Source organism: Gopherus flavomarginatus (assembly GCF_025201925.1).
Source record: "Gopherus flavomarginatus isolate rGopFla2 chromosome 13 unlocalized genomic scaffold, rGopFla2.mat.asm SUPER_13_unloc_1, whole genome shotgun sequence".
NCBI lineage: Eukaryota > Metazoa > Chordata > Testudines > Testudinidae > Gopherus > Gopherus flavomarginatus.
In genome coordinates this window covers 3,146,565-3,170,639 of record NW_026114609.1, presented here as the reverse complement: position 1 = coordinate 3,170,639, position 24,075 = coordinate 3,146,565, and the positions used below count along the sequence as shown (strand labels likewise).

The window sequence follows — 24,075 nt, the reverse complement described above, 5'->3', positions numbered from 1 at the left end:
CTCTGCCAGGAGACTGGTGAGGGCAGCCATTTCTGGAGGGGCAGGGTGCTGGGTTCCCTCTCCAGCTCTGCGGGAGGGGAATTGGGCGCGGTCTGTTCCTGGGTGGGCGGGCGCTGGGTTCCCTCCTCAGCTCTGCAATGGGGAGGAGTGGGGAGCGGCCGTTACTGCGGAGCATGGCATTGCTTTCTCTCCCCGGCTCTGCAAGGGGAGTGGAGGTGACGTTTCATGTGGGGACGCGGCGCTGGTCGCCCTCTCCACTCTTCGTGGGACTAGGCAGTGTCCATCATGCGAGGGCAGGCGCTGCCTTCCCTCCCGGGCTCTTTGAGGTGACTGGAGATCGGTTGCCTCCTGCGGGCGTGCGAGCTGCCTTCCCTCCCCATCCTCTACCAGGGACCTGGGGAGCGGCAGTTCCAGCGGGGGCGGCACTGGTTCCCCTCCCAGCTCTGCAAGGGGCTGGTGAGCGGCCATTCCTGTCGGCGCGGGGCACTGGGTTACCTCCCAGCCTCTGCCAGGAGACCAGGTCGGCCATTGCTTGGGCTGTGGCGAGGCTTTGCCTCCCTCCCCAGCTCTGCCGGGGCTGGGAGTGGCGTTCCTGCGGGGAGGGGCGCTGCCTTCCTTCCCAGCTCTGCGCATGGGACTGGGGAGCGGCTGTTGCTGTGGTGGGGGGGCGCTGGTGTTGCCTCCCGAGCTCCTTCCAGTGGACTGGGGAGAGGCCATTCCTCTGCGGGGGAGGGGCGCAGACTTCCATCCACCAACTCTGTGCGGGGACTGGCCCCCTCCTCGTTCCCCCGGGGTGGGCACTGGTTCACCCCCCAGCTCTGTGAGAGTGTCATAAACAGATTGTTAAGGGTTTAATGTCTCTAGTACCTGTAAGGGTTACAAGCAGGGAAACTGGACACCTGGCCAGAAGACCAATCAGAAGACAAGATACTTTTACATTTGGGTGGAGGGAAGTTTTTGTTGTGTGTCTTTGTCCGTTGTGTGTTCTTCTCTCGGGGGTCTGAGAGAGACCAGACATTACGACAGGCTCTCTAAGTTTCTTTTTCATACAGTAAGTAAACAGTGGTTTAGGCTTTTTGATTGTTTTACTCTATTTGCAATTGTGGACTCTGGCTGGTTAACTTTTATATGTGTAGTTGCTGGGATATTTTGATTTGTATTGGTACTGGGGGGAAAGTCTCTTTCTGTGTCTGTAAGCTATAGGACCTGTAATATTTACATCTTGAAGTTAGAGATAATTCTTTACTTTTTTCTTTTTTTTATTAAAGATTTCTTTTAGAGAACCTGATTGATTTTTTTTTCTTTCTTGTTGTCCTTGTTTTATCCAGGGAATTGGAATAACTCACCAGGACGGGTGGGGGAGACGGGGAGGGAGAGATAAAATCTCTCTCTGCTTTCCTTGAATCTGTTTGCCTCTTTGTGGAAGGGAAGGGAGATGCTTCTCTGTATAGTGATTTAAGAGGTTGGATCAGTATCTCAGGATAGCCCAGGAGGGAAGTTCTGGGAGGGGGAAAGGTGGAGGAATGGTTTATTTCTCCTTATTTTAAGATCCAGGGATCTGGGTTCTTGGGGTCCCCAGGGAAGGTTGGGGGGTCAGAGTGCCCCAAACACTTATTTTTGGGTGGTGGCAGCCTATCAGATCTAAGCTGGTAATTAACTTAGGGAAATTCATGCTAGTATCTCATTTTCTGGACTCTAAGGTTGAAATTTAAGAAAGAATGCTAGGACGAGAGAGACTGGGCAGCTGTCGTTCCTGCATTTGGGGGCACTAGGTTCCCTTCCACTCTGCGATGGGACTGGGAGCGACCTTTCCAGCGGGTGTAGAGCGCTGCTCCTTCCCTCCCCCGCTCTGCGAGGGCACTGAGGTACTTCATTTCCTGCGGGGGCGGGGTGCTGCCTTCCATCCCCAGCTCTGACAGGGTATTGGGGAGCGGTCGTTCCTGCAGGGACGGGCACTGGGTTCTGTCCCAGCTCTGTGAGGGTACTGGGAGAGGTCGTTCCTGCGGGGAAGGTTGCTGTGATCCCTCCCCAGCTATGCAGGGGAATGGGGAGCAGCCGTTCCTGTGGGGGCGGTGCACTGCCTTCCCTACCCAGCTCTCTCAGGGACTGGGGAGCGTCCGTGTCTGTGGGGGCAGGGCACTGCCTTCCCTACCCCAGCTCTGCAAGGAAATGGGGAGCAGCCATTCCTGCGGAGGTGCTCTGCCTTCCCTACCCAGCTCTCCCAGGGGACCGGGGTGCGGCCGTTCCTGCGGGGCGGGGCGCTGGTTTCCCGTCCCTGCTCTGAGAGGGGACTGGGAGCGGCCGTTACAGAGCGGGGCGGGCCGCTGCCTTCCCTCCCCATCTCTACCAGGGGAATGGTGAGTGGCCGTTCCTGTGGGGCATGGGTGCTGGCTACCCTAGCCAGCTCTACAGGGGACTGGGGAGCAGCTGTTCCTGCATTGGTGGGGCGCTACCTTACCTTCCCAGCTCTGCCTGTTGGACTGTAGGGCTGCCATTCCAGCAGGGTCATGATGCTTTGTTCCCTCCCCAGATCTGTGAGGAAACTGGGGAGCAACCATTCCAGCGATGGCGGGGCGCTGGGTTCCCTCCCCAGCTCTGCCAGGGGACTGGGGAGCAGTCCGTTCCTGCGGGGACGGCGCGCTGTCTTCCCTACCCAGCTCTGCGAGGGGAATGGGGAGCAGCTGTTCCAGCGAGGCAATGCGCTGCCTTCCCTCCCCAGCTCTCCCAGCAGACTGGGGACCGTCCGCTCCTGCGGGGTGGGGCGCTGGTTTCCCTTCCCAGCTCTGTGAGGTGACTGGGGAGCTGCCGTTCCAGCTGGGGTGGGGCGCTGGTTTCCCTCCCCAGCTCTGCCAGGAGAAAGAGGAGAGGCGTTCTTGCAGGGGCGGGGCGCTAGGTTCCTTCGCCAGCTCTGCGAGGGGACTGAGGAGCGGCCGTTCCTGGGGGGCGGAGCGCTACTGCCCTCCCCACCTCTGCGACGGGACTGTGGGTCTGCTATTCCAGCGAGGGCGGGCGCTGTTTTCCCTCCCCACCCATGCAAAGGTCTGGGGAGCAACCGTTCCTGCGGGGGCGGGGCACTGTGTTCTTTCCCCAATTCTGCGAGGGGACTGTGACGCTGCCATTCGCGTGGCAGGGCGCTCATTTCCCTCCCCAGCTCTGCAAGGGGACTGCGGAGCAGCCGTTCCTGCGGGGCAGGATGCTGGGTTCCCCTCCCAGCTCTGTGAGGGGACTGGGGCAGCTGTCATTCCTTGGGGGGTGGGCCGCTTGGTTTCCTTGTCCGCTCTGCGATGAGACTGGGAGCAGCTGTGCTAGCAGGGGTAGGACGCTGCCTTCCCTCCCCAGCTCTGCCAGGGGGATGAGGAGTGGCCGTTCCTGTGGGGGCAGAGCGCTGCGTTCCCTCCCCACTTCTGAAAGGGGACTGGGGAGCGGAGGTCCCAGTGGCGACGGGGCGCTGGGTTCCCTTCCCAGCTCTGTGTGAGGGGACTGGGAACGGCTATTCCAGCGGGGGAGGGGCGCTACCATCCCTCCCCAGCTCTGCTAGGAGAATGGGGAGCGGCCCTTTCTGTGGGGTCGGGTCGCTGCCTTCCCTCCCCAGCTCTGCCAGGGAACTGGGGAGCAACCGTTCCAGCAGGGTGGGGTGCAGCCTTTCCTCCTCAGCTTTTCGAGGGGACTGGGGAACAGCCATTCCTGAGGGGGCGGGGCGCTGATTTCCCTCCCCAGCTCTGTGAAGGGACTTGGGAGCGGCCGTTCCAGCGGAGGTGGAGAGCTGGGTTCCCTCTCCAGCTCTGCGAGGGGACTGGGGAGTGGCCATTCCTGCGGGGCGGGGCGCTGCCTTCCCTCCCCAGCTCTGCGAGGGGACTGGGGAGTGGCCATTCCTGCGGGGGCGGGGCGCTGCCTTCCCTCCCCAGCTCTTCCAAGGGGTGGGCAGCGGCCGTTCAAGAGGGGACGAGGCACTGGATTCCCTCCCCAGCTCTGCGAGGGGACTGGGGAGCGGCAGTTCTGCAGGGGCAGGGTGCTGGGTTCCCTCCCCAGCTCTGTGAAGGGACTTGGGAGCGGCCGTTCCAGCGGGGGTGGGGCGCTGGTTCCCTCCCCAGCTCTGCGAGGGGACTGGGGAGCGGCAGTTCTGCAGGGGCAGGGTGCTGGGTTCCCTCCCCAGCTCTGCCAATGGACTGGGGAGCTCCCGTTCCAGTGGAGGAGTGGCACTCGGTTCCCCTCCCATCTCTGCCAGCGGACTGGGGAGTGGTCGTGCCAGCGGGGTCTGGGCGCTGGATTCCCTCCCCAGCTCTGAAAGGGTACTGGGGAGCGGCTGGTCCAGCGGGGGCAGGGCGCTGGGTTCCCTCCCCGGATCTGCGAGGGAAATGAGGAGCGGCCATTCCTGGAGGGTGGGGCGCTGCCTTTGCTCCCCAGCTCTGCCAGGGAACTAGAGAGCTGCCGTTCCACTGGGCGGGCACGGGTTCCCTCCCCAGCTCTGCGAGGGCACTGGGATCGGCCGTTCCTTGGGGGCTGGGTCGCTGCCTTTCCTTCCCAGCTCTGCCAGGGAACTAGAGAGCGGCCGTTCCACCGGGGTCGGAGCGCTGCCTTCCCTCCCTAGCTCTGCAAGAGGACTGGGAAGCGGCCGTTCCAGCGGGGGTGGGGCACTGGGTTCCCTTCCCGGCTCTGCAAGGGGACTGGGGAATGGCCTTTCCTGCGGGAGCTGGGAGCTGGACTCTCTCTGGCTCTGCGTGGGGACTGGGCAGCAGCCTCTCCAGTGGGGGCGGGGTGCTGCCTTCCCTCCCCAGTCCTGTGAGAGGACGGGGGAGCGGCTGTTCCAGCGGGGGCAGGGCACTAGTTTCCCTCCGCAGCCCTGCAAGGGGACGGGGGATCGGCCGTTCCAGCAGCGGCGGGGCTCTGCCTTCACTGCCCGGCTCCGCGATGCGACTGGGGAGCCGTCATTCCTGCGGGGGCCGGGCGCTGGGTTTCCTCCCCGGCTCTGCGAGCGGACTGGGGAGCAGCCATTCCTGCGGGAGGCAGGGAGCTGCCTTCTGTTGCCGACACAGAAGGTGCCCGAGGCAAGCAACATTGCTTCGTGCCCAGAGTGTGAAGCCCCAAAGAACACACACCTGGGTGGAGAAACAAACAAAATTTATTTGAGATCTCAAAGCGGTGCAAGGGGACGAACGCCTCAAATCATGCACCACTACACAAGCGGCTTGACCCTTTTTATAATTTTTTTTCTCTTTCTTCTTTTTTCCCGTCCCCTCCGCCTTCCTCCCCCGTAGCAGTTATGTAAGCACAGGTGCATCAAGTAATCTTGGCCACAGCCGCTCGTTACTAAGTTTTCCTTCTGTAAGTTATCTTGTCCTTCTGCTAATGGTGCACAGGCCTTATCACCACTGCTTTAGATCGGTTTTAGCTGTGCTGCAACTGATAACTTACTGTTACACATTTCATTTCACAGCTGCTAGCTTTCTAGATCAAGTAGAGTTCAACATGGAGGAGCTTTAGTTCACTGAGGCCTAGATTTATGCCCCCAGCTCCCACCCTGCCTTTCCCGCATGCTACTGCCTTTGAGTAGCCCCCCCTACAGTCTGCCCAGTCCCTCCCCCTGGCTGTGTCCCCCTCCCCGCAGCTCCTGCACTACCTCCCCCCACCCGCTACTGCCTCTGAGCACCCCCCCTATGGTCTGCCCAATCCTACCCTCGGCTGTGTCCTTCCCCCCAGCTCCCGCCCTGCCTCCCCCATGCTACTGCCTCTGAGCAGCCCCCCCTACTGTCTGCCCAGTCCTCCCCCCGGGCTGTGTCCCCTCCCCCCAGCTCCTGCCCTGCCCCCTCATTCTACTGCCTCTGAGCAGCCCCTCCTATGGCCTGGCCAGTCTCTCCCCCAGCTGTGTCCCCCCCCAAGCTCCCACCCTGTCCCCACCATGCTGCTGCCTCTGAGCAGCCCCCCCACGGTCTCCCCAGTCCTCCTCCTGGCTGTATCCGCTCCCCCCCAGCACCCACCCTGCCTCCCCCCCATACTACTGCCTGTGAGCAGCCCCCCCTACGGTCTGACCAGTCCCTCCCCCCGGCTGTGTCCCCTCCCCCCAAGCTCCCGCCCTGCCTCCCCGCCATGCTACTGCCTCTGAGCAGCCCCCCCTACTGTCTGCCCAGTCCTCCCCCCCGGCTGTGTCCCCTCCCCCCAGCTCCTGCCCTGCCGCCCTCATTCTACTGCCTCTGAGCAGCCCCTCCTATGGCCTGGCCAGTCTCTCCCCCAGCTGTGTCCCCCCCCAAGCTCCCACCCTGTCCCCACCATGCTGCTGCCTCTGAGCAGCCCCCCCACGTTCTCCCCAGTCCTCCTCCTGGCTGTATCCGCTCCCCCCCAGCACCCACCCTGCCTCCCCCCCATACTACTGCCTGTGAGCAGCCCCCCTACGGTCTGACCAGTCCTCCCCTGGCTGTGTCTCCTCCCCCCTAGCACTGCCCTGCCTCCCCCCCATGCTACTGCCTTGAGCAGCCCCCCCTAACAGTCTGCCCAGTCCCTCCCCCCGGCTGTGTCCCCTCCCCCCAAGCTCCCGCCCTGCCTCCCCGCCATGCTACTGCCTCTGAGCAGCCCCCCCTACCGTCTGCCCAGTCCTCCCCCCGGCTGTGTCCCCTGCCACCCAGCTCCCACCCCTGTCACATCCCCCTCTCTACACTTTCTCCCTGCAGCTTGCCCCATTCCCTGCTGAGTCCCAGCTTCACCCCCTGACATCCCTCCAACCCCACCTCCCCCCATCACAGCCCGCCCCCTAGTGCCCTGGCCCCTGCTCCCCGTGGTGGGCTTGAGAGGCCCCCACTCCCCGACCGCTCCACTCCCCAGAATTGGAAGCTGCTGGCGTTGAGGAAGGTGGGGCCTGGGCTGGCCCAGCTGCTTGGGCAGTTCCTGGTAAAAGAGAGAAGAGCGGGCAAGGCTGAGGCCCCTCCCTTGTCCCGGGGGGGGGCAGGGGTCCCACAATTTAGCTCAGCCCTGCTGGGATGAGACCACAATCCCCCAGTGCCCCCCACCCTGCCACCGCCATCGGCAGTCAAGCCAGGGAATCGCCCCCCCTTCTCCCCTGTGAGGGCTGCAGGACTCCCTGCCCCCTCCAACACCAGCCTCCCTGCCATGTATCCCGGGGTGGGGTCAGATAAGGGTGGATTTATTCTTTCCATTGCCCAGATCTAGCCCTCAGCCCAGGTCTGCCCATGCGGGATCCAGGGTCTGGAGCAGTTGGCTGCTTACTGAGGGCTACAAGGACTCACCAGGAGAAGGAAGTAGATTCTCCACAGCTTTGCATCCACTCACACTGGTGCCTGTCTCACACATGGGGAAACTGAGGCACCAGGGAGGGCGATATGGCCTGCGCCAGCTCCGACTGGGAGTCTGTGGGAGGGCCAGGAATAGAACCCAGGAGTCCTGGCTCCATGGGCAGCTTGGGACCCCTCCATTTGGGGGGGCTGGGCGGTCCCGGACTGCGGCCCTGCCCCAAGGCCCGCTCCGACTCAGCATCCTCCTGCCGAAGCCCTGCCCACACTCCCCCTTCAGCCCGCCCACATTCCACCCTCAGGCCCCCTTTGTTCCACTCCCCTGACCCCCTCCGCCTGCATTTCACGTCTCTTCCGCCAAGGTCCTGCCACTTGTGCCCCTTTGCCCCCTACCCCAAGGCCCCCACCTGCCTGCCTGACGTTTGCACCACTGCCCCTCTCCCCGTGGCTCCATGTGGGCAGATGGGAACTTGGAACAGGGCAGAGTGAGGATGGGGCCTTGAGGGGGAGAGGACAAGTGGGATCAGGGCCTCTGAGTGGAGCATGGGCCAGGTGCCTCCCCAGGCCCCTTCTAATCACAGCCCATGCCTGGCTCCCAGCCTCCGCTGCTCTAACCACTAGACTGCACTGCCCTCCCAGAGTGGAGATAAGAACCAGGAGTCCTGGCTCCCAGCCAGGCTGTGGGTGGAGCAGGATGTACTGGCCACGGGCTCACCTGGGTATCACTTATCATCAGTTTGGATGATATCCCAGTCCTGACCTCCAGACTCACAGCTCTGCTGGTGACCCTCACTCCCGACACGCAGCCCTCTGGGTTCCCCGCTGACCTCCTCAGTCACTGCGCTGCCCATGCCCCTCACTCCCAACCCGCAGCACCTGGTATCCCAGTCGTGACCTCCAGACTCACAGCTCTGCTGGTGACCCTCACTCCCAACCCACAGCCTCCTGGGTTCACCCCAGCTGTAGCGGTGCCCCTCACTCCAGACCCGCAGGCCCCTGGGCACCTTCCAGCTCTGCGGTGCCCCTCACTCCCGACTCGCAGCCCCTGTTATCCCAGTCCTGACCTCCAGAGTCATAGCTCTGCCGGTGCCCCTCACTCCCGACCCGCAGCACCTGGTATCCCAATCGTGACCTCCAGACTCACAGCTCTGCTGGTCACCCTCACTCCCGACCCACAGCCTCCTGGGTTTACCCCAGCTGTAGCGGTGCCCCTCACTCCACACCCGCAGGCCCCTGGGCACCTTCCAGCTCTGCTGGTGCCCCTCACTCCCGACTCGCAGCCCCTGTTATCCAGTCCTGACCTCCAGACTCACAGCTCTGACCGTGCCCCTCACTCCTGACCCGCAGCTCCCTATTTTCCCCCCAGCTCTAGCAGTGCCCCTCACGCCTGACCCACAGCCTCTGCTATTCCATTACTGACCTTCAGACTCACAGATCTGCTGGTGTCGCTCACTCCCAACCTGCAGCCTCCTGGGCTACCCGCATACTCCCCAGTCACTGCGCTGCGGGAGCCCCTCACTCTCGACCCGCAGCCCCTGCTATCCCAGTCCTGATCTGCTGACTATCAGTTCTGCTGGTGGCCCTCAGTCCAGATCCGCAGCCCCCTGGGCTTCCCCCAGGTCTACCGGTGCCCCTCACTCCCGACCCGCAGCCCCTGGGCTCCCTGAAGCTCTGACAGTGCCCCTCACTCCCGACCCACAGCCCCTGCTGTTCCAGTCCTGACATCAGGTCTTATAGATCTGCTGGAGCCCCTCACTCTCGACCCGCAGCCCCTCCTATCCCAGTCCTGACCTCCAGACTCACAACTCTGCTAGTACCCCTCCCTTCCAACCCGCAGCCCTCTGGGTTCCCCCCAGCTCTAGTGCTTACCCTCACTCCCGACCCGCAGCCCCCTGCTATTCCAGTCCTAATCTCCAGACTCACAACTCTGCTGATGCCCCTCACTACCGGAACCCGCAGACCCCCTGGGCTTTCCCCCAGCTCTATCGGTGCCCCTCACTCCTGACCCACAGCCCCCTTGGGCTCCCAGCTGTGCTCCCCAGTCACTACGCTGATGGTGCCCCTCATTCCCGACTCGCAGCCTCTGCTATCCCCCGTCCTGAGCTTGAGACTCACAGCTCTGTTGGTGTCGCTCACTTCCGACCCTCATGCCCTGCTATCCTCGTCCTGAACTCCAGACTCATAGCTGTGTTGGTGCCCCTCACGTCCTGACCCGCAGCCCCCAGGGGGTCCCACATGATCTACTGATGCCCCTCACTCCCGACCTGCAGCCCCCTGGGGTCCCTCAGCCTCTTACCGGTGCCCCTCACTCCCAACCCGCAGCCCCCTGGGCTCCCTGCTGACTCCCCCAGTCACTGTGCTGCCGGTGCCCCTCACTCCTGGACCCCGCAGCCCCTGCAATGTCAGCCCTGACCTCCAGACTCACAGCTCTGATGGTGCCCCTACTCCTGATCCGCAGCCCCTGGACTTCCCCCAGCTCTAAGGAGCCCCTCACTCCCGAGAACTGCAGCCTCCTGAGCTCCCTCCAGTTCTAACGGAGCCTTCACTCCCGACACACAGCCCCTGGTATCCCAGTCCAAACGTCCAGACTCACAGCTCTGTTCACGCCCCTCACTCCCGTTCCACATATCCCTGGTTCCCACTGCATTACTGGTGCCCCTCACTTCCCGACCTGCAGACCCCTGGGCTCTCAGCTAAGCTCATCAGTCACAGCACCGCTGGTGCCTCTCACTCCCGACCCGCAGGCCCTGCTATCCCAGTCTTGACCTCCAGACTCACAGCTCTACCGCTGCCCCTCACTCCTGACGCACATCCCCCTGGGCTTCCTCCACGTCTACAGTGGCCCTCATTCCCCACCCACAGCCCCCTGGGCTCCCGTTGATCTCCCAAGTCACTGCGCTGTTGTTGCCCCTCACTATCGACCCGCAGGCCCTGCTCTCACACTCCTGACTTCCAGACTCACACCTCTGCTGGTGTCCCTCACTCTTGACCCATAGCCCCCTGGTCCTTCCCCCAGCTCTACCGGTGCCCGTCACTCCATACTCACATCCCCCTGGGCTCTCTCCAGCTCTGAAAATGACTCTAGCTGCAGACCCACAGTGCCTGGTATCCCAGTCCGAACCTTCAGACTCACAGCTCTGCTGCTGCCCCTCACTCCCGACCCGCAGCCCCCTAGGCTCCCTCCAGCTCTACCGGTGCCCCTCACTCCCGATCTGCAGCCCCCTGTCTCCTCTCTGAGCTCCACAGTCAGTGCGCTGCCTGTGCCGCTCCATCCCCGACCACAGCCCCCAGGGCTTGCCCCAATTCTAACGGTTGCCCCTCACTTCCAACTGCAGCCCCCTGATCCTCCTCCATCTCTACCGGTGCCCCTTACTCCCGACCCGCAGCCCCCTAGGCTCCCCGCTGAGCTCTCTGGTCCCTGCGCTGCCGGTGCCCCTCACTCTCTACCCGCAGTCCCTGGTATCCCAGTCCTAACCTCCAGACTCACAGCTCTGCTGGTGCAGCTCACTCTTGACCCGCCGTCCCTGGGCTCCCTCCAGCTCTACCAGTGCCCCTTACTCCTGAGCCACAGCACCCTGAGCTCTCCGCTGAGCTCCTCAGTCACTGCGCTGCCTGTGCCCCCACTCCAGACCGCAGCCCTGATATCCCAGTCCTGACATTCAGACTCACAGCTCTGCTGGTCCCCTTCACTCACGACCTGCAGATCCCTAGGTTTGCCCCAAGCTCTAGGGGTGCCCCTCACTCCCGAACCCGCAGCCCCTGCTATCCCAGTCCTGAACTCCAGACTCTCAGCTCTGCTGGTGCCCCTCACTCCCGACCTGCAGCCCCCTGGGCTCACTGCTAGGCTCCCCAGTCACTGCGCTACCGGTACCCCCTCACTCCCGACCCGCAGCCCCTGCTATCCCAGTCCTGACCTCCAGACTCACAGGTCTGCTGATGCCCAACACTCCCGACCAGCAGCCCCCTGGGATTCCCCCTGCTCTACTGGTGCCCCTTGTGATGGAGTATGAACTGTCTGTGTGGGGGATGGGAGAGCCGGGAGTGACTTTAGGTGAGGGACAGGACCTGAGCCTGTAACCTGAGCGATGCAGGGGCGACGGGAGTTCAACAGCTTGGCCCGAGAAGGTGGACAAAGGCAGAGAGCTGACCAGAGAGGGTTTGGGCAGTTTCAGTTTTATGGCTGGGTGGTTGGAATTCAGGGAATCCCAAGCTGGGACAAAACACTCTGAACCCCCAGAAGGACCAGATTGAGGGGTCCTGGTCGTGCCTACAAGCTCTGCTGTCACCTGCGTTCCTGTTATCCAATAAACCTTCTGTGTTACTGGCTGGCTGAGAGTCACTGTGAGTCCCAGGAAGAGGGGTGCAGGACCGGACTCCCCACACACTCTGTGACAAACTAGTGGCAGCAGCGGGATCTACTGCACACTGTGGACGACGCTTCCTGCAGTAAGTGACTGGGGAGCAGTAAAACTAAGGGACGATTGTAGGGGTGAATAAGCCCTGGGAGTGTGTGACCAGAGAGAAGGACTTTTGCAGTAACAGGGTCCCCCGGGGCATTACAGTGAGCGGTCCCAGGGGTGGAGGAGTCTGTGGATCAACCCTGGCAGATGGGTGGTGACCTCAAGAAGGGCTGGTGCACTAGGGGGTCTCCCTGGAAACCGTGGGGAGCAGTGAGCACCCCGGCCTGGGAGTGGCCAGCAGGAAGATGTATGCCAAGCGGCTTAAGTGTGACCTGGTTGGGCTGTGCAAGCAGAGGGGGCTGTGCAGAGGGAGGCTCACAGAAGACCAGCTGATTGCCCGGCTGGAGGAGGGAGATCACTTGAATGAACTGATCACTGTCTCTGAGGGAAGCAGCCTGATAGATGCAGCGCAGACACCAGTGTCTGTCCCCACTGGGAGTGGTCAGCCGGCGGCTGAGGGCTTCCCGAGACCCCCCCTTCCTATGCCTAGGGGAAGGGTCAGGAGGAGCCCAGCGAATACCAAGGGCACCGTGACACCCCTAGCCAGCAGGGGATCCTCCTGGCAAAGCTCACCCGCCAGCAGGGGATCGTCCCGGTGAAGCTCGGCATCCGTGGAGCAGAAGCAGCTGGAATGGGATGAGAGAGCTAAAACTGAGAGAGCTGGAGGATCGTGAGCGACAGAGAGAACATGAAGAGAGACAAAGACAGCGAGAACAGGAGGAAAAAGTGAGAAAGAGGGAATATGAGGAATAACAGCGTCAGTATGAGCTAGAACTGGCTCAGCTGAGGAACCGCGGGGCCCCCAACTGCAAGGAGTGAGGGGGGCCCAGGACTGCGTGGAGCTTTGGTAGGTGCATTCTGGCTCAGCGTAAGGAGGGGGAGGACATGGATGACTTCCTGGTTGCCTTTGAGATGGCCTGCAAGCTGCACCAGGTAGATCCTGCGGACAGGCTCCAGGTTCTCACTCCCTTACAGGACCCCAAGGCCATGGCATTGTACCGCCAATTGGGAGATGCTGAGAAAGAGAACTACGAACTATTCAAACAGGCCCTGCTGCGCGAGTTCGGGCTGACTCCTGAGATGTACCGAGAGAGTTTCCGGGGTCAGTATAAAACCCCTGAGGTCTCATATCTGCTACTAGCCGTCTGCATGGAGGGATACGCCAGCAAGTGGGCCAGTGGGGCCCAGATGAAGGGGGACCTGGTTAAATTGCTAGGACTGGAGCAACTGTATGAGCGGTACCCATCTGACCTGAGGCTGTGGTTGAGGGACCAAAAACCAGAGGACCTGCAACATACAGGGCGGCTGGCCGATGAGTTTGTGAAGATCCGGTCGGGAGGTGGCAGGGAGGAGTCCCAAAGGAACAGGCCCACAGCGAATGCAGAGAGAGTCTCATCCTGGGACCTCCCAAAGAGGTAATAGGGAGAATCCCCTCCCAAGGAAAACGCCCAGGGACACGGCTCGGAAAGGCTGCGGCCTCAGAACAAGCCAGCTAGAGAGAGAGCATGTCTCCATCCCTGTCTCAGCTGCTGAGTTCCAGGCTGAGTTGCAGAAAAATCCCTCATTCTGGTGGTAGATTTCGCCACTCGCTACCTCGAGGCGGTGGCCTTGTCCTCTATCGCAGCAGATACTGTGGCAGTTGTGCTGCTGACCATTTTCAGCCGGGTCGGGTTCCCCAAGGAAGTCTTAACAGACTACGGGTCCAACTTCATGTCGACCCTGCTCCGGTGCTTGTGGGAGAAATGTTGGATCCGGCACAGCCGGGCCTCAGCGTATCACCCCCAGTCCAACGGGCTGGTGGAAAGATTCAACGAGACGCTGAAGATGATGCTAAAAACATTTATGAACCAGCATCCGCAGGACTGGGACAAGTCCTCACCGGCTGTTTGCGTATAGGGAGGTACCCCAGGAATCTACTGGGTTTTCGCCTTTTGAACTGTTATATGGAAGGCAGGTAAGGGGGCCCCTGGACCTGATGAGAGATGAATGGGAGGGAAAGGCCACTCCCGATGGGGAATCAGTGTTGGAGTATGTCCTGACCTTCCGGGAAAGACTTGCCGAGCTCATGGGCCTGGCCAGGGAGAATATGGCCCGAGACCAGAGGAAGCAGAAGGTATGATATGACCGCACGGCACAGGCCCGCGCCTTCGCCACCGGGGATCAGGTGATGGTTCTCATCCCCATGAGAAAGAACAAACTTCAAGACCCCGGGAAGGGCCCTTCAAGGTTATCAAGCAACTAAATGAGATAAACTATGTGGTGGAGCTGTCGAACTGGCGCACCACTGCCGGGTGTACCATGTGAATATGATGAAACCATACTATGACAGGGGGAATGTGGTGTTGGCCGTGTGTGGACATTGGGAGGAGCAGGGAGATGATGCTTTAATGGATCTATTTCCTGGGACAAAAGCTGGTTCCCCGCTGGAGGCAATTCCCCTCTCTGATCAGCTGACCCCGGCCCAGCACGCTGAGATCACAGGGGTGCTGCATCTCTATACCGACAGCTGTTTTCCAACCAGCCTAGACATACTAATTTGATTGTCCACTGGGTGGAGACCGGGTCACATCCTCCTATAAGATTATCTCCTTCTCGGGTCATCGGGGAAAACTGCCCAGGACCTAGATAGAGAGGTCAGGGACATGCTGGCTTTGGGGGTGATCCAGCCGTCTTCCAGGCCTTGGGCCTCTCCAGTGGTGCTGGTCCCCAAAAGGGATGGGTCGATCTGGTTCTGTGTGGACTATCGAAAGCTCAATGCCATCATCGTATCTGTTGCCTACCCCATGCCCAGGCCTGATGAGCTCCTAGAGAAGCTGGGAGGCGCTCGGTACCTCACCTCTGAGGATCTTACAAAGGGCTACTGGCAAGATACCAGGCTGAAATCGGCCTTTATCACCCCTCTGGGGCTCTACGAGTTTCTGACCCTGCCCTTCGGCCTCAAGGGAGCGCCAGCCACCTTCCAGCGCCTGGTGGATCAACTACTGAGGGGGATGAAGCATTTTGCCGTGACGTATATTGACGACATCTGCGTCTTTAGCCGGACGTGAGAGGACCATGTGTCCCAGGTTAAACAAGTGCTGGACCAACTGCGGGAGGCTGGGTTAACTGTAAAGGCTGAGAAGTGCAAGGTGGGGATGTCTGAAGTATCTTATCTGGGCCATCGGGTGGGGAGTGGCTGCCTAAAGCCAGAACCAGCCAAGGTGGAGGTGATCAGAGACTGGCCTGCTCCCCAAACCAAAAGCCAGGTCCAGGTCTTTATTGGGATGGTGAGGTACTATCGAAGGTTTGTGCCCCACTTTTGAGCCATAGCTGCCCCCATCACTGAGCTGTGCAAGAAGGGGAAGCCAGACAAACTGGTCTGGACCGAGCTGTGCCAGCAGGCTCTCCAGGTGCTGAAGAAGACTCTAGTTAGTGACCCATTTCTGGCAAACCCAGATTTCGACAAGCCCTTTATGGTGTTCACCAACGCCTCATACATGGGACTTGGGGCGGTGTTAATCCAGGAGGATGAAAATGGGGGAGACACCCCATCGTGTACCTGAGCAAGAAGTTGCTACCGCGGGAGCAGAACTACTCGGCCATCAAGAAGGAATGCCTGGCCATGGTGTGGGCCCTTAAGAAACTGGAGTCATATGTCTTTGGGCGACACTTCACCGTGTACACCGACCACTCTCCACTGACTTGGCTGCACCAGATGAAAGGAGCCAACGCCAAGCTCCTGAAGTGGAGCCTGCTCCTGCAGGGCTATGACATGGACATGGTCCACATGAAGGGAAGTGCCAACTGATAGCGGACGCGATGTCCTGGAAAGCGGGGCCCTGAACTTCCCCAGGTCACTGGTCAGAGTTACCCTGCTCAGCTCAGTCTCGAAGGAGGGAGAGATTTGATGCAGTAGGGTCTGTCTGTGTGCGGGGAAGGGAGAGCTGGGGAGGACATTAGGTGAGGGACAGGATTTTTAAGCCTGTAACTTGAGCCAGGTACGGGGAGAGGGTGTCAGCACCTTTGCCCGGGAAGCTGGACAAAGGAATCGGCCGGCTGGAGGAAGGGCAGTTCAGTTTCTGTTTGGGCTGGGTGGTTGGAATTCAGGATATCCCAAGCTGGGATCCAAGTACCCTGAACACCCAGAAGAACTAGATTGAGTGATTCTGGTTGTGCCTCCAAGCTATGCTGTAACCTCCATTCCTGTGTCGAATAAACCTTCTGCTTTACTGGCTGGCTGAGAGTCACTGGGAGTCCAGGAAGAGGGGTGCAGGACTGGATTACCCCACACTCTGAGACAGGAGTGGTGCTAGGTCACTGCCTTCCCTCCTCGGCTCTGTGAGGGGACTGGGTAGAGGCCATTCCAGTGGGGGAGGAGCGCTGCCTCCCCTCCCCGGCTTTGCGAGGGGACTCGGGAGGGGCCGATCCAGCTGGGGCGGGGCACTGCCTTCTACTACGGCTCTGCGAGGGGACTGGGGAGCGTCCGTTCAAGCGGGGGTGGGGTGCTGGGTTCCCTCCCCAGCTTTGCGAGGGAACTGGGTAGAGGCCGTTCCTGTGGGGGCGGGGCGCTGCCTTCCCTCTCCGACTCTGCTAGGGGACTGGAGAGCCGCTGTTCCTGCGGGGGCGGGGCACTGGGTTCCCTCCCCAGCTCTGTGGGGGGACTAGGTAGCGGCCGTTCCTGCGGGGGTGGGGCGCTGCCTTCCCTCCTTAGGTGTGTCGGGGGACTCGGGAGTGGCCATTCCAGCAGGGGTGGGGTGGGGTGTTCCCTCACCAGCTCCGGGAGGGGACAGGGGAGTGGCCGTTCGAGAGGGGGAGGGGCGCTGGGTTCCCGACCCAACTCTGGGAGGATACAGGAGAGGGGCACTTCCAGCGGGGGCAGGGCACAGACTTCCGTTCCCAGCTCTGGGACGGGCCTGGGGAGTGGTGGTTCCAACGGGGGGTGGGGGGACGGGGACGCTGGCTTCCCTCCTGTCATAAACAGATGGTTAAGGGTTAATGTCTCTTTACCTGTAAAGGGTTAAGAAGCTCAGTGAACCTGGCTGACACCTGACCAGAGGACCAATCTGGGGACAAGATACTTTCAAATCTTGGTTCAGGGAAGTCTTTGTTGTGCTGTTTGTTTTGTTCTTTGTTCGCTCTTGGGGCTAAGAGGGACCAGACGTGCAACCAGGTTTTCTCCAATCTTTCTGAATCAGTCTTTCATGTTTCAAAATAGTAAGTATAGCCAGGAAACGTGGATCAATCTTATGTTTGTTTTCTTAACTTGTAAATGTGTCTTTTGCTGGAAGGATTTTTACCTCTGTTTGCTGTAACTTTGAATCTCAGGCTAAGCAAGGCGGGGAGGTCCCTCTAGGCTATATAAATCTGAATACCCTGTAAAACATTTTCCATCCTGATTTTACAGAGATAATTTTTACCTTTTCCTTCTTTAATTTAAAACTTTCTATTTTAAGAACCTGATTTATTTTTTTCCTTGTTTTAAGACCCAAGGGGATTGGGTCTGAACGCACCAGAGATTGGTGGAGGGTAAAGGACGGGGGGGAGGTTAATTCCTCTTTGTTTTAAGATCCAAGGAGTTTGGATCAGTGTAGCCTCTCAGGGTAACCCAGGGAGGGGAAAGTCTAGGGGGAAAAAGAGGGGAGGGAAGGCTAATTTCTCCTTGTGTTCAGATCCAAGGGGTTTGGGTCTTGGGTTCCCCAGGGAAGGTTTAGGGGGAACAGGAAGTGTGCCAAACACTATATTTTGGATGGTGGCAGTGTACCAAATTTAAGCTGGTAATAAAGATTAAAAGTGATCATGCAGGTCCCCACTTCTTGGACGCTAAAGTTCAAAGTGGGGAAAAAACCTTGATACCCCCCCAGAATGGAGCCTGCCTGGGCGGACTCGCTGTGGGAAGCGCACGGAGGGTCAGAGGATGCTGAATGCTCCAAGGAGAAACCCAGGAGGTGAAGACATGTGAGCTTCTTGCCCTAAAAACCTCTGCTCCAAGGGAGAGGAGGCTCCTCAAAGTCCTGACTGGTTTTGTGGGGAGCAGTTCCAGGGCATCGCCCAGGGTCTCCGTGACAACTGGTGGCAGAGGTGGGATGTACTGCATCCCGTGAATGGCGCTGCTTGCAGTAAGTGACTGGGGAGCAGTAAAACAAAGGAGGGATAATGAGAATCAGGCGTGCTGAAGCCTCAGAGAGGGAAGGTTTCAGGGAGCGGTTAACCTCTGGGAGTGTGTGACCAGCGAGAAGGACTGTTGGAGTAACAGGGTCCCCCTGAGGATTGCAGCCAGCAGTCTCAGTGGTGGAGGAGCTTGCCGCTCAACCCTGGGAGAGAGGATTTTTGCAGTAGCAGGGTTCCCCTCGGGATGGCAAGAGCAGTCCCAGGGGCGGAGGAGTCTGCAGCTCGACCCTGGCAAAGAGGTGGTGACCACGAGAAGGGCTGGCACACCAGAGGTTCTTCCTGGAAACCATGGGGGAGCCAAGAGCACACAGGCGTGTGAGTCCAGAGCAACTTGGGAATGGTGAAGTGAAGGCCTATCACCACCTCCTTGAGAAGGACATTGTGATCCTGTGCACAAAGAGGGTTACGCACGGGGAAGTTCACCAAGGCACAGTTAATCGTGAGTGGGAGGAGAAGGACATGTCTGAGGAGCAGATTCCTGACCCAGATGGGACTACAAAAGTATCTGGGAGCAGCTGGAGCAGCAGCCAGACATCCCCGAGAGTCTAGTCTCCAAACAGATGATGGTTTTCACGATCAGGTTCCCCATCAGGGGATCGAAGACATATGGGATGGGAGCAGAGCCTGAGAATGCGAGAGGATTGTGAGAGCAAGAGCCTGATGAAAAGCTGCAGGAGAAGCAGCACCAGCATGGACTGGGGATGGTGGAGCAGAGAGACATAGGGGGCTGCCCAAGGGTCAGTGGGGAAACACGCCCGGGGTGGTGAGACCCTGGGACAGAGAGAACTGTGGTGGTGCAGCCGCAGATGCTGAGGGGCTGTGGGACCTGGGTGAAGGTCCCCAGGGTGAAGCCCCCCGTCCTGCATATGGCCTGGATCCTTGTGCAGACCCAGGAGGGGTCTGGCTGGCTGGTTGTTTAGGTTCTCCAGGATATTGGCTGGGAGGCCCTGTTGGGAGGTGACAGTGTCTCTTTGGGACAGGATCCAGGCCCTGCTCTTGTAACAGCCGAGGATTTGAATTCAAATCCAGGGAACCAATTGGGTAAGACGGAAATGGTCTGTGAAAATGCAAATGACGTGGCTGGCAGGGGGGAGGGACTGCTGGGCTCAGGATACCTGCCTACCTGTAACCAGCCCCCTGGGGCTGAGTGGGAGGGAGAGATGCTCCCCACCCCCCCTGCACACCGGAGAGGGGGCTCACGCTGGCTCTGAGGCTGTGACTAAAGCAAGGAGCTCGCTGCCTGCCCCCACTCGAACCGCCACTCCCCAAGCCCCTCCCACAGCTGGGGAGGGAGGCTAGCGCCCTGTCCCCGCTCGAGCGGCCACACCCCATGCCCCTCTCAGAGCTGGGGAGGGAAGCCAGCGCCCCACCCTTACTAGAGCCGCCACTCCGCAGGCCCCTCCCAGAACTGGGGAAGGAAGGCAACGCCCCTCCCCCGCTCGAACCGCTACTCCCCAGGCACCTTCCAGTGCTGGGGAGGGAAGCAAGTGCCCTGCCCCCGCTCGAATCGCCTCTTCCCGCACCTCTCCCAGAGCTGGGGAGGGAAGCCAGCGCCCCGCCCCAGCAGGAAAGACTGCGTCCCAGTCCCCTCTCAGAGCTGGGAGAGGAACCCAGTGCCCCGCCCCCGCTGGAACAGCCGCTCCCCAGTCGCCTGATTGAGCTGGGGAGGGAAGCCAGCACCCCACCCCCACTGGAACGGCCACTCCCCAGTCCCCTGGCATAGCTGGGGAGGGCTCCCAGCACCCCGCCCCCGCAGGAACGGCCGCTTTACATTCCCCTTGCAGACCTGGAGAGGGAAGGCAGCGCCCCTCCCCCGCAGGTTTGCACACGGGCCATGGCCATGGCCGGGATCGCAGCGCAGAAGCTGCTCCAGCCCTGCAGACTGCGGGGCAGCGCACTGGGGCTGGGGGCAGCACGGAGCAGGCAGGGCCCAGGTGGGCGGGGGGCGAAGACACACTTGGGGTGGACACGCTCCTGCCAGGAGCTGCCTGATTCACCCCCTGCCCGGGAGCTGCAGGAGGGGCCCAGATCATGGCTCGGCTGCAGAGCTCGGAGCCCAGGCTGGGCCCAGGAGCGAGGGGATGGGGGAGCTGGGGGTGTATCGGGGGTCGGAGCCAAGAGTTGGTTGGAGATGGGGTTGTGCCACTTCCGCTTGGCGGCAGGAGGGCCCTCTGCCTTTTTTTTTGCTCCGCACCCCGCGTCCCGATATTTCATCTTTGACATCTGGTCACCCTAGCTTGATATGAAGGAGGATGTCTGGACCAAGGGGCCAGGGACTGGCCTTTGCTAGAGAAACCACTGTCAAGTTTTAGTCAATTAGGACAAGTCAGCAAATAAGAACAACCTCAGGTATCAGTAACTGCTACAGGTTGCAAATTCCTACATGCAGCAGTTTCTGGCACTACACCTGCACAGCTCTGCTCCCCGGCTCTTCTCGGGCTCCTGCTCTCTCCTTAGCTCTGTCCCACTCTCACCCAGGCAGTTCCAGCTCACATGGAGGATGGGACTCCCTGGCCTGGTGACTCCCTCATTACACTGCCTGGCCTGTCAGAGCGGCTAACTTGGAGCTTTGGCCTCTCCCCATTGTCCCTGGGGACTGTCAGTCTCAGGGTCCTGATTTCCCATTGATCCTTCTCCCTTCTATTGGTGCTGGGAACTAGCCAACCAACCCCCCCACCCACACACACTAAGTTTTAGTAAAGGGCCAAGAGCCCCCTTACACAAGCCAGCCCCATGAGGGTCATCGATGTGCAGAGAAGGCAGCACAAGCTGGTCCCATGGTGTAATGGGCAGCACTCAGGACTCTGAATCCTGTAATCTGAGTTCAAATCTCAGTGGGACCTTGTGTTGGCTTGTGGTTATAGGCGACAGGTTATATACATTTGCGGTGCTCGGGCTGCAGGAATATTCAGGGCTGGGGGCCCTGCTCCAGCAATATTTGGAGCTGGGTCTCTTCCCCTGGCCCTGGCACCCCTCCCCCTGCTGCGCTGTGTCCCTGCCTGACAAAAAGCAGCATGGGCCTGCCTGCTCCTGCTGCTGGAGTAGAGGTATTTGGGCAGAACTGCTGCCCCAGGGTCCTAGTGCCTGCCCACCACTAATGGCAAGGCAGGCTGCCCTGAGCCCCCTCGCAGTATGAACCCCCCATCTTCAGCCTCACACCACACCCCAACCCTCTGCCCTAGCCATGAACACTTCATCTCTCAGCCCCAGCCCTGAGCCCCCTCCTGCATCATGAATCCCTCATCCTCAGCCCTGAACTCCCTCCCAGAGCCTGCACCTCTCATCCCTTCCTACAACCCCACCCCCTGCCCCAGCCTGGAGCCTGCACCGAGCACCCAAAGCCTGCACCCTGCACCCCTCCTGCACCCTAATCCCCAGCCCAGGATCTGCACCCCAGATGTCCCCCCCAAACCCCCTCCCAGAGCCTTAGGCAGGTGGGGGAGGAGTTTGGGGGGTGGAGTTGGGGGGTGGGTTCTGGGCACCACCAAAATTTCTACAAACTTGCCACCCATGTTTGTGGTAAAGCCCCAGAGCTCAATTTCCCTGTCTCCAGCTTAGTACGAATTAATCTTTCCGCTCCTGCTGGGTGATTCACACCTCCTAGAGCCAGGTCTTTGGCTGGGGTGGCCACAATGGGTTAGGGCTCTAGAACTTGCTACCCTGATAGCTGCGATTCTTGCTGCTGCACCTCATGTTCACAAGCTTGGCCCTTGTGCTTCCTACCACACTTCTCCTCTGGCCCACATGGCGCTTGAAGAAAGGAGTGCCAGGACTGGGATTACTAGTCAGGCTTTGGCAGGAGGGAGGAAGAGTCCCAGGCTGGAGCCCCACACACCTTCCTTCCTCCGGGCACCTAGAGCAGAGGCAGCCCAGCTCTGTCTGCTGGATACATCGGCAGAGTAGGTGAGTTCATGTAAATACAGTCTGGTCCCAAAGCCTCCTCCCAACCCTGGTCATCAGTAGCTGTCAGGGGGGAGCTCATTCACACCTCGCTTACAAATCATCATTTGAAATTCTAAGGTTGGCCAACACTGCCGAAGCCAATGCACCGACATTGTCAGCAAACACAACATCTAGGTGAGGAAACCCGGCTTTGTCCAGACTTTCCAAACCTATTTTACTTTCTCAGGTACAAGTAGTTTTCATACATTATATCTGCTTTTAAAGTGTGTGTTAACATTTCAATTTCCATTCAAATTTGCAACCAATGGAACCAACATTGGCAGCGCTGCATGTAACTACCTGACCACAAAGGGAGGGGGTGTTGGGGAAATTCGGGGAAGGGGGTGCACAGCCCCCTGGCTGGGGGGCATATAGGGAATGCCCAGTTTCACTGAATTGAGTCTCCTCCTGCAGCACCTGAGTAGGTTACATCAGAGAGGAGCTGCAGCGTCTAGGCGGTGGGATGCCTGTGCCTTTAAGAGCCCAGCCCTGGTAAGTCCATGCTGAGAGGTGCTGCCTGTGAGAGGGGAAATAAAAAAGCCCTCTGCTCCCCCCACCCATGTTTGCAAACACTGGAGTCTCAGCCCACAGGGATCACTGTTACCCCTCTGCCCCTGCCTGTGCTAGGATTTAACCTTCTGGCAGCGCCTCCCTCTGGACTTAACTCTGGCTCCTCCCCCCCACCCTGACTTTGCCCTTCAGCCCCTCTCCTAACTGTGCCTCCAGCTGCTTGACCCCCCGACCAGTCAATTTCCAACCCCTGCTCAGACCCTGGCTACCCCCTCCTCTGATTTGCCCCCCTTTGCCCCTTTTTAATCCCTGTAAAAAGTAAAGTGTGCTGGGTCCCATTCACTGGAGGGAGGGCTGGGCGCCTGGCCCCTGCCTGCCCAGTGCTCAAAGTGCCCCATGATCTTATGGATACTTGCTGAGTGCTGCAGGATCACCCGAAGGGGGAGAGAGGCACGGTTAGGTGGTGATGCAGCCAAGGGTGCCGCACTCAACACTGAAATGCAGCCACCTCTGGGGTGACTTACACAAGTAAGCAAATGAATTTGGAACAAGAAATGCACTGAAAGGACCGAGGCAGCTGCAGGAGGTGGAGAAAACCAGAAAAAGCAGTATCCCTGGATCGCAGCCCTGCCCCTCCCCCCCTCTACCCCCTAACCTCCACTCCCCTCCCACATTTGAGGGGAGAACCCAAGAGTCCTGGTCCCCAGCCTTGCCCACCCCCATATTTTGATATGGCTCCATCCAACAGCTGCACCCACAATTGCAGGGTAGTGCCATGGGGCACACCGGGGCCTGCCTATTTGCACAGGATGGGCAATGCCAGTGCCCCAGGATGGGGAGAGATGATGCTAAGGGAGAAGCAAGCAGCAGACAGCTCCCATGACAGAGAAAGAAATGCTAGGGGATGCTATGCTGCAATGAGTGAAGGGGGTTGGCAGGGAATGGGAGGATCTTCCCTCACAGCAGGTGTGTCTGTCTCCCTTCCAATTCCTCCCCAGCCCTATCCCAGCCCAGGCTAATCCCGGCCCAGCTGCCAGGGTTAAATTTGGCCTGGATTCTCCAGCTGCTGGGGATGAGGCATGGGTCTCGGAAGCATGAACCTCTACTCCCCCTTCCCCAGACACAGTTGCATGGGCACAGACCAAAGGAGCCTGCAGCACTGCTGCCTAGAGGAAACTGAGACACCAGCCAGTGACAGACACATCATGGCTCTCCTCATCCTCATCCTCTTTTCCATATACAACCTGGCTAGGTGAGAGGGTGGTAAACTCAGGGCAGTTGCATAGTTAACCTGTGGAATTCATTGTGAAGGCCAAGACTATAACAGGGTTCAAAAAAGAACGAGTTAAGTTTAGGGTGGATAGTTCCATGAAGGGCTATTAGCCAGGGTGGGCAGAGATGGTGCCTGTAGCCTCTGTTTGCCAGAAGCTGGGAATGGGCGGCAGGGGGTGGATCACTTGATGAGTCCCTGCTCTGTTCATTCCCTCTGGGGCACCTGGCACTGGCCACTGTCAGAAGACAGGAGGATACTGGGCTAGATGGACTTTGCGTCTGAACCAGTCTGGCCGTTCTTATGTCTCCCTTGGCGCAGCAGTGACCCCCAGTGGGCAGTCAGAGTAATGCACAGAAGGTGTTTCCCTTGATACAGCAGTGACACCCACTGGTCAGGTGGTGTAATGCACAGCATGTGTCTGCACTCTACGAGCAGTGACACCCATGGACCAGTCACGGTAATGCACAGAGTGTGTTTCCCACCAATCTGGGTAATGCACAGAGCA

The 24,075-nt window shown here is 59.7% G+C and overlaps 1 long non-coding RNA gene and 1 other non-coding gene across 4 annotated transcripts in view; one reads left to right on the top strand and one right to left on the bottom strand.

The window, feature by feature from the left end:
• Window positions 1-24,075, bottom strand: part of LOC127040999 (uncharacterized) — a 341,937-nt gene that overhangs the window by 101,859 nt on the left and 216,003 nt on the right. The window lies entirely within an intron of this gene.
• TRNAQ-CUG (transfer RNA glutamine (anticodon CUG)) lies at window positions 20,617-20,688 on the top strand. Its single transcript has one exon. It is a non-coding gene; the product is annotated as a tRNA-Gln (tRNA).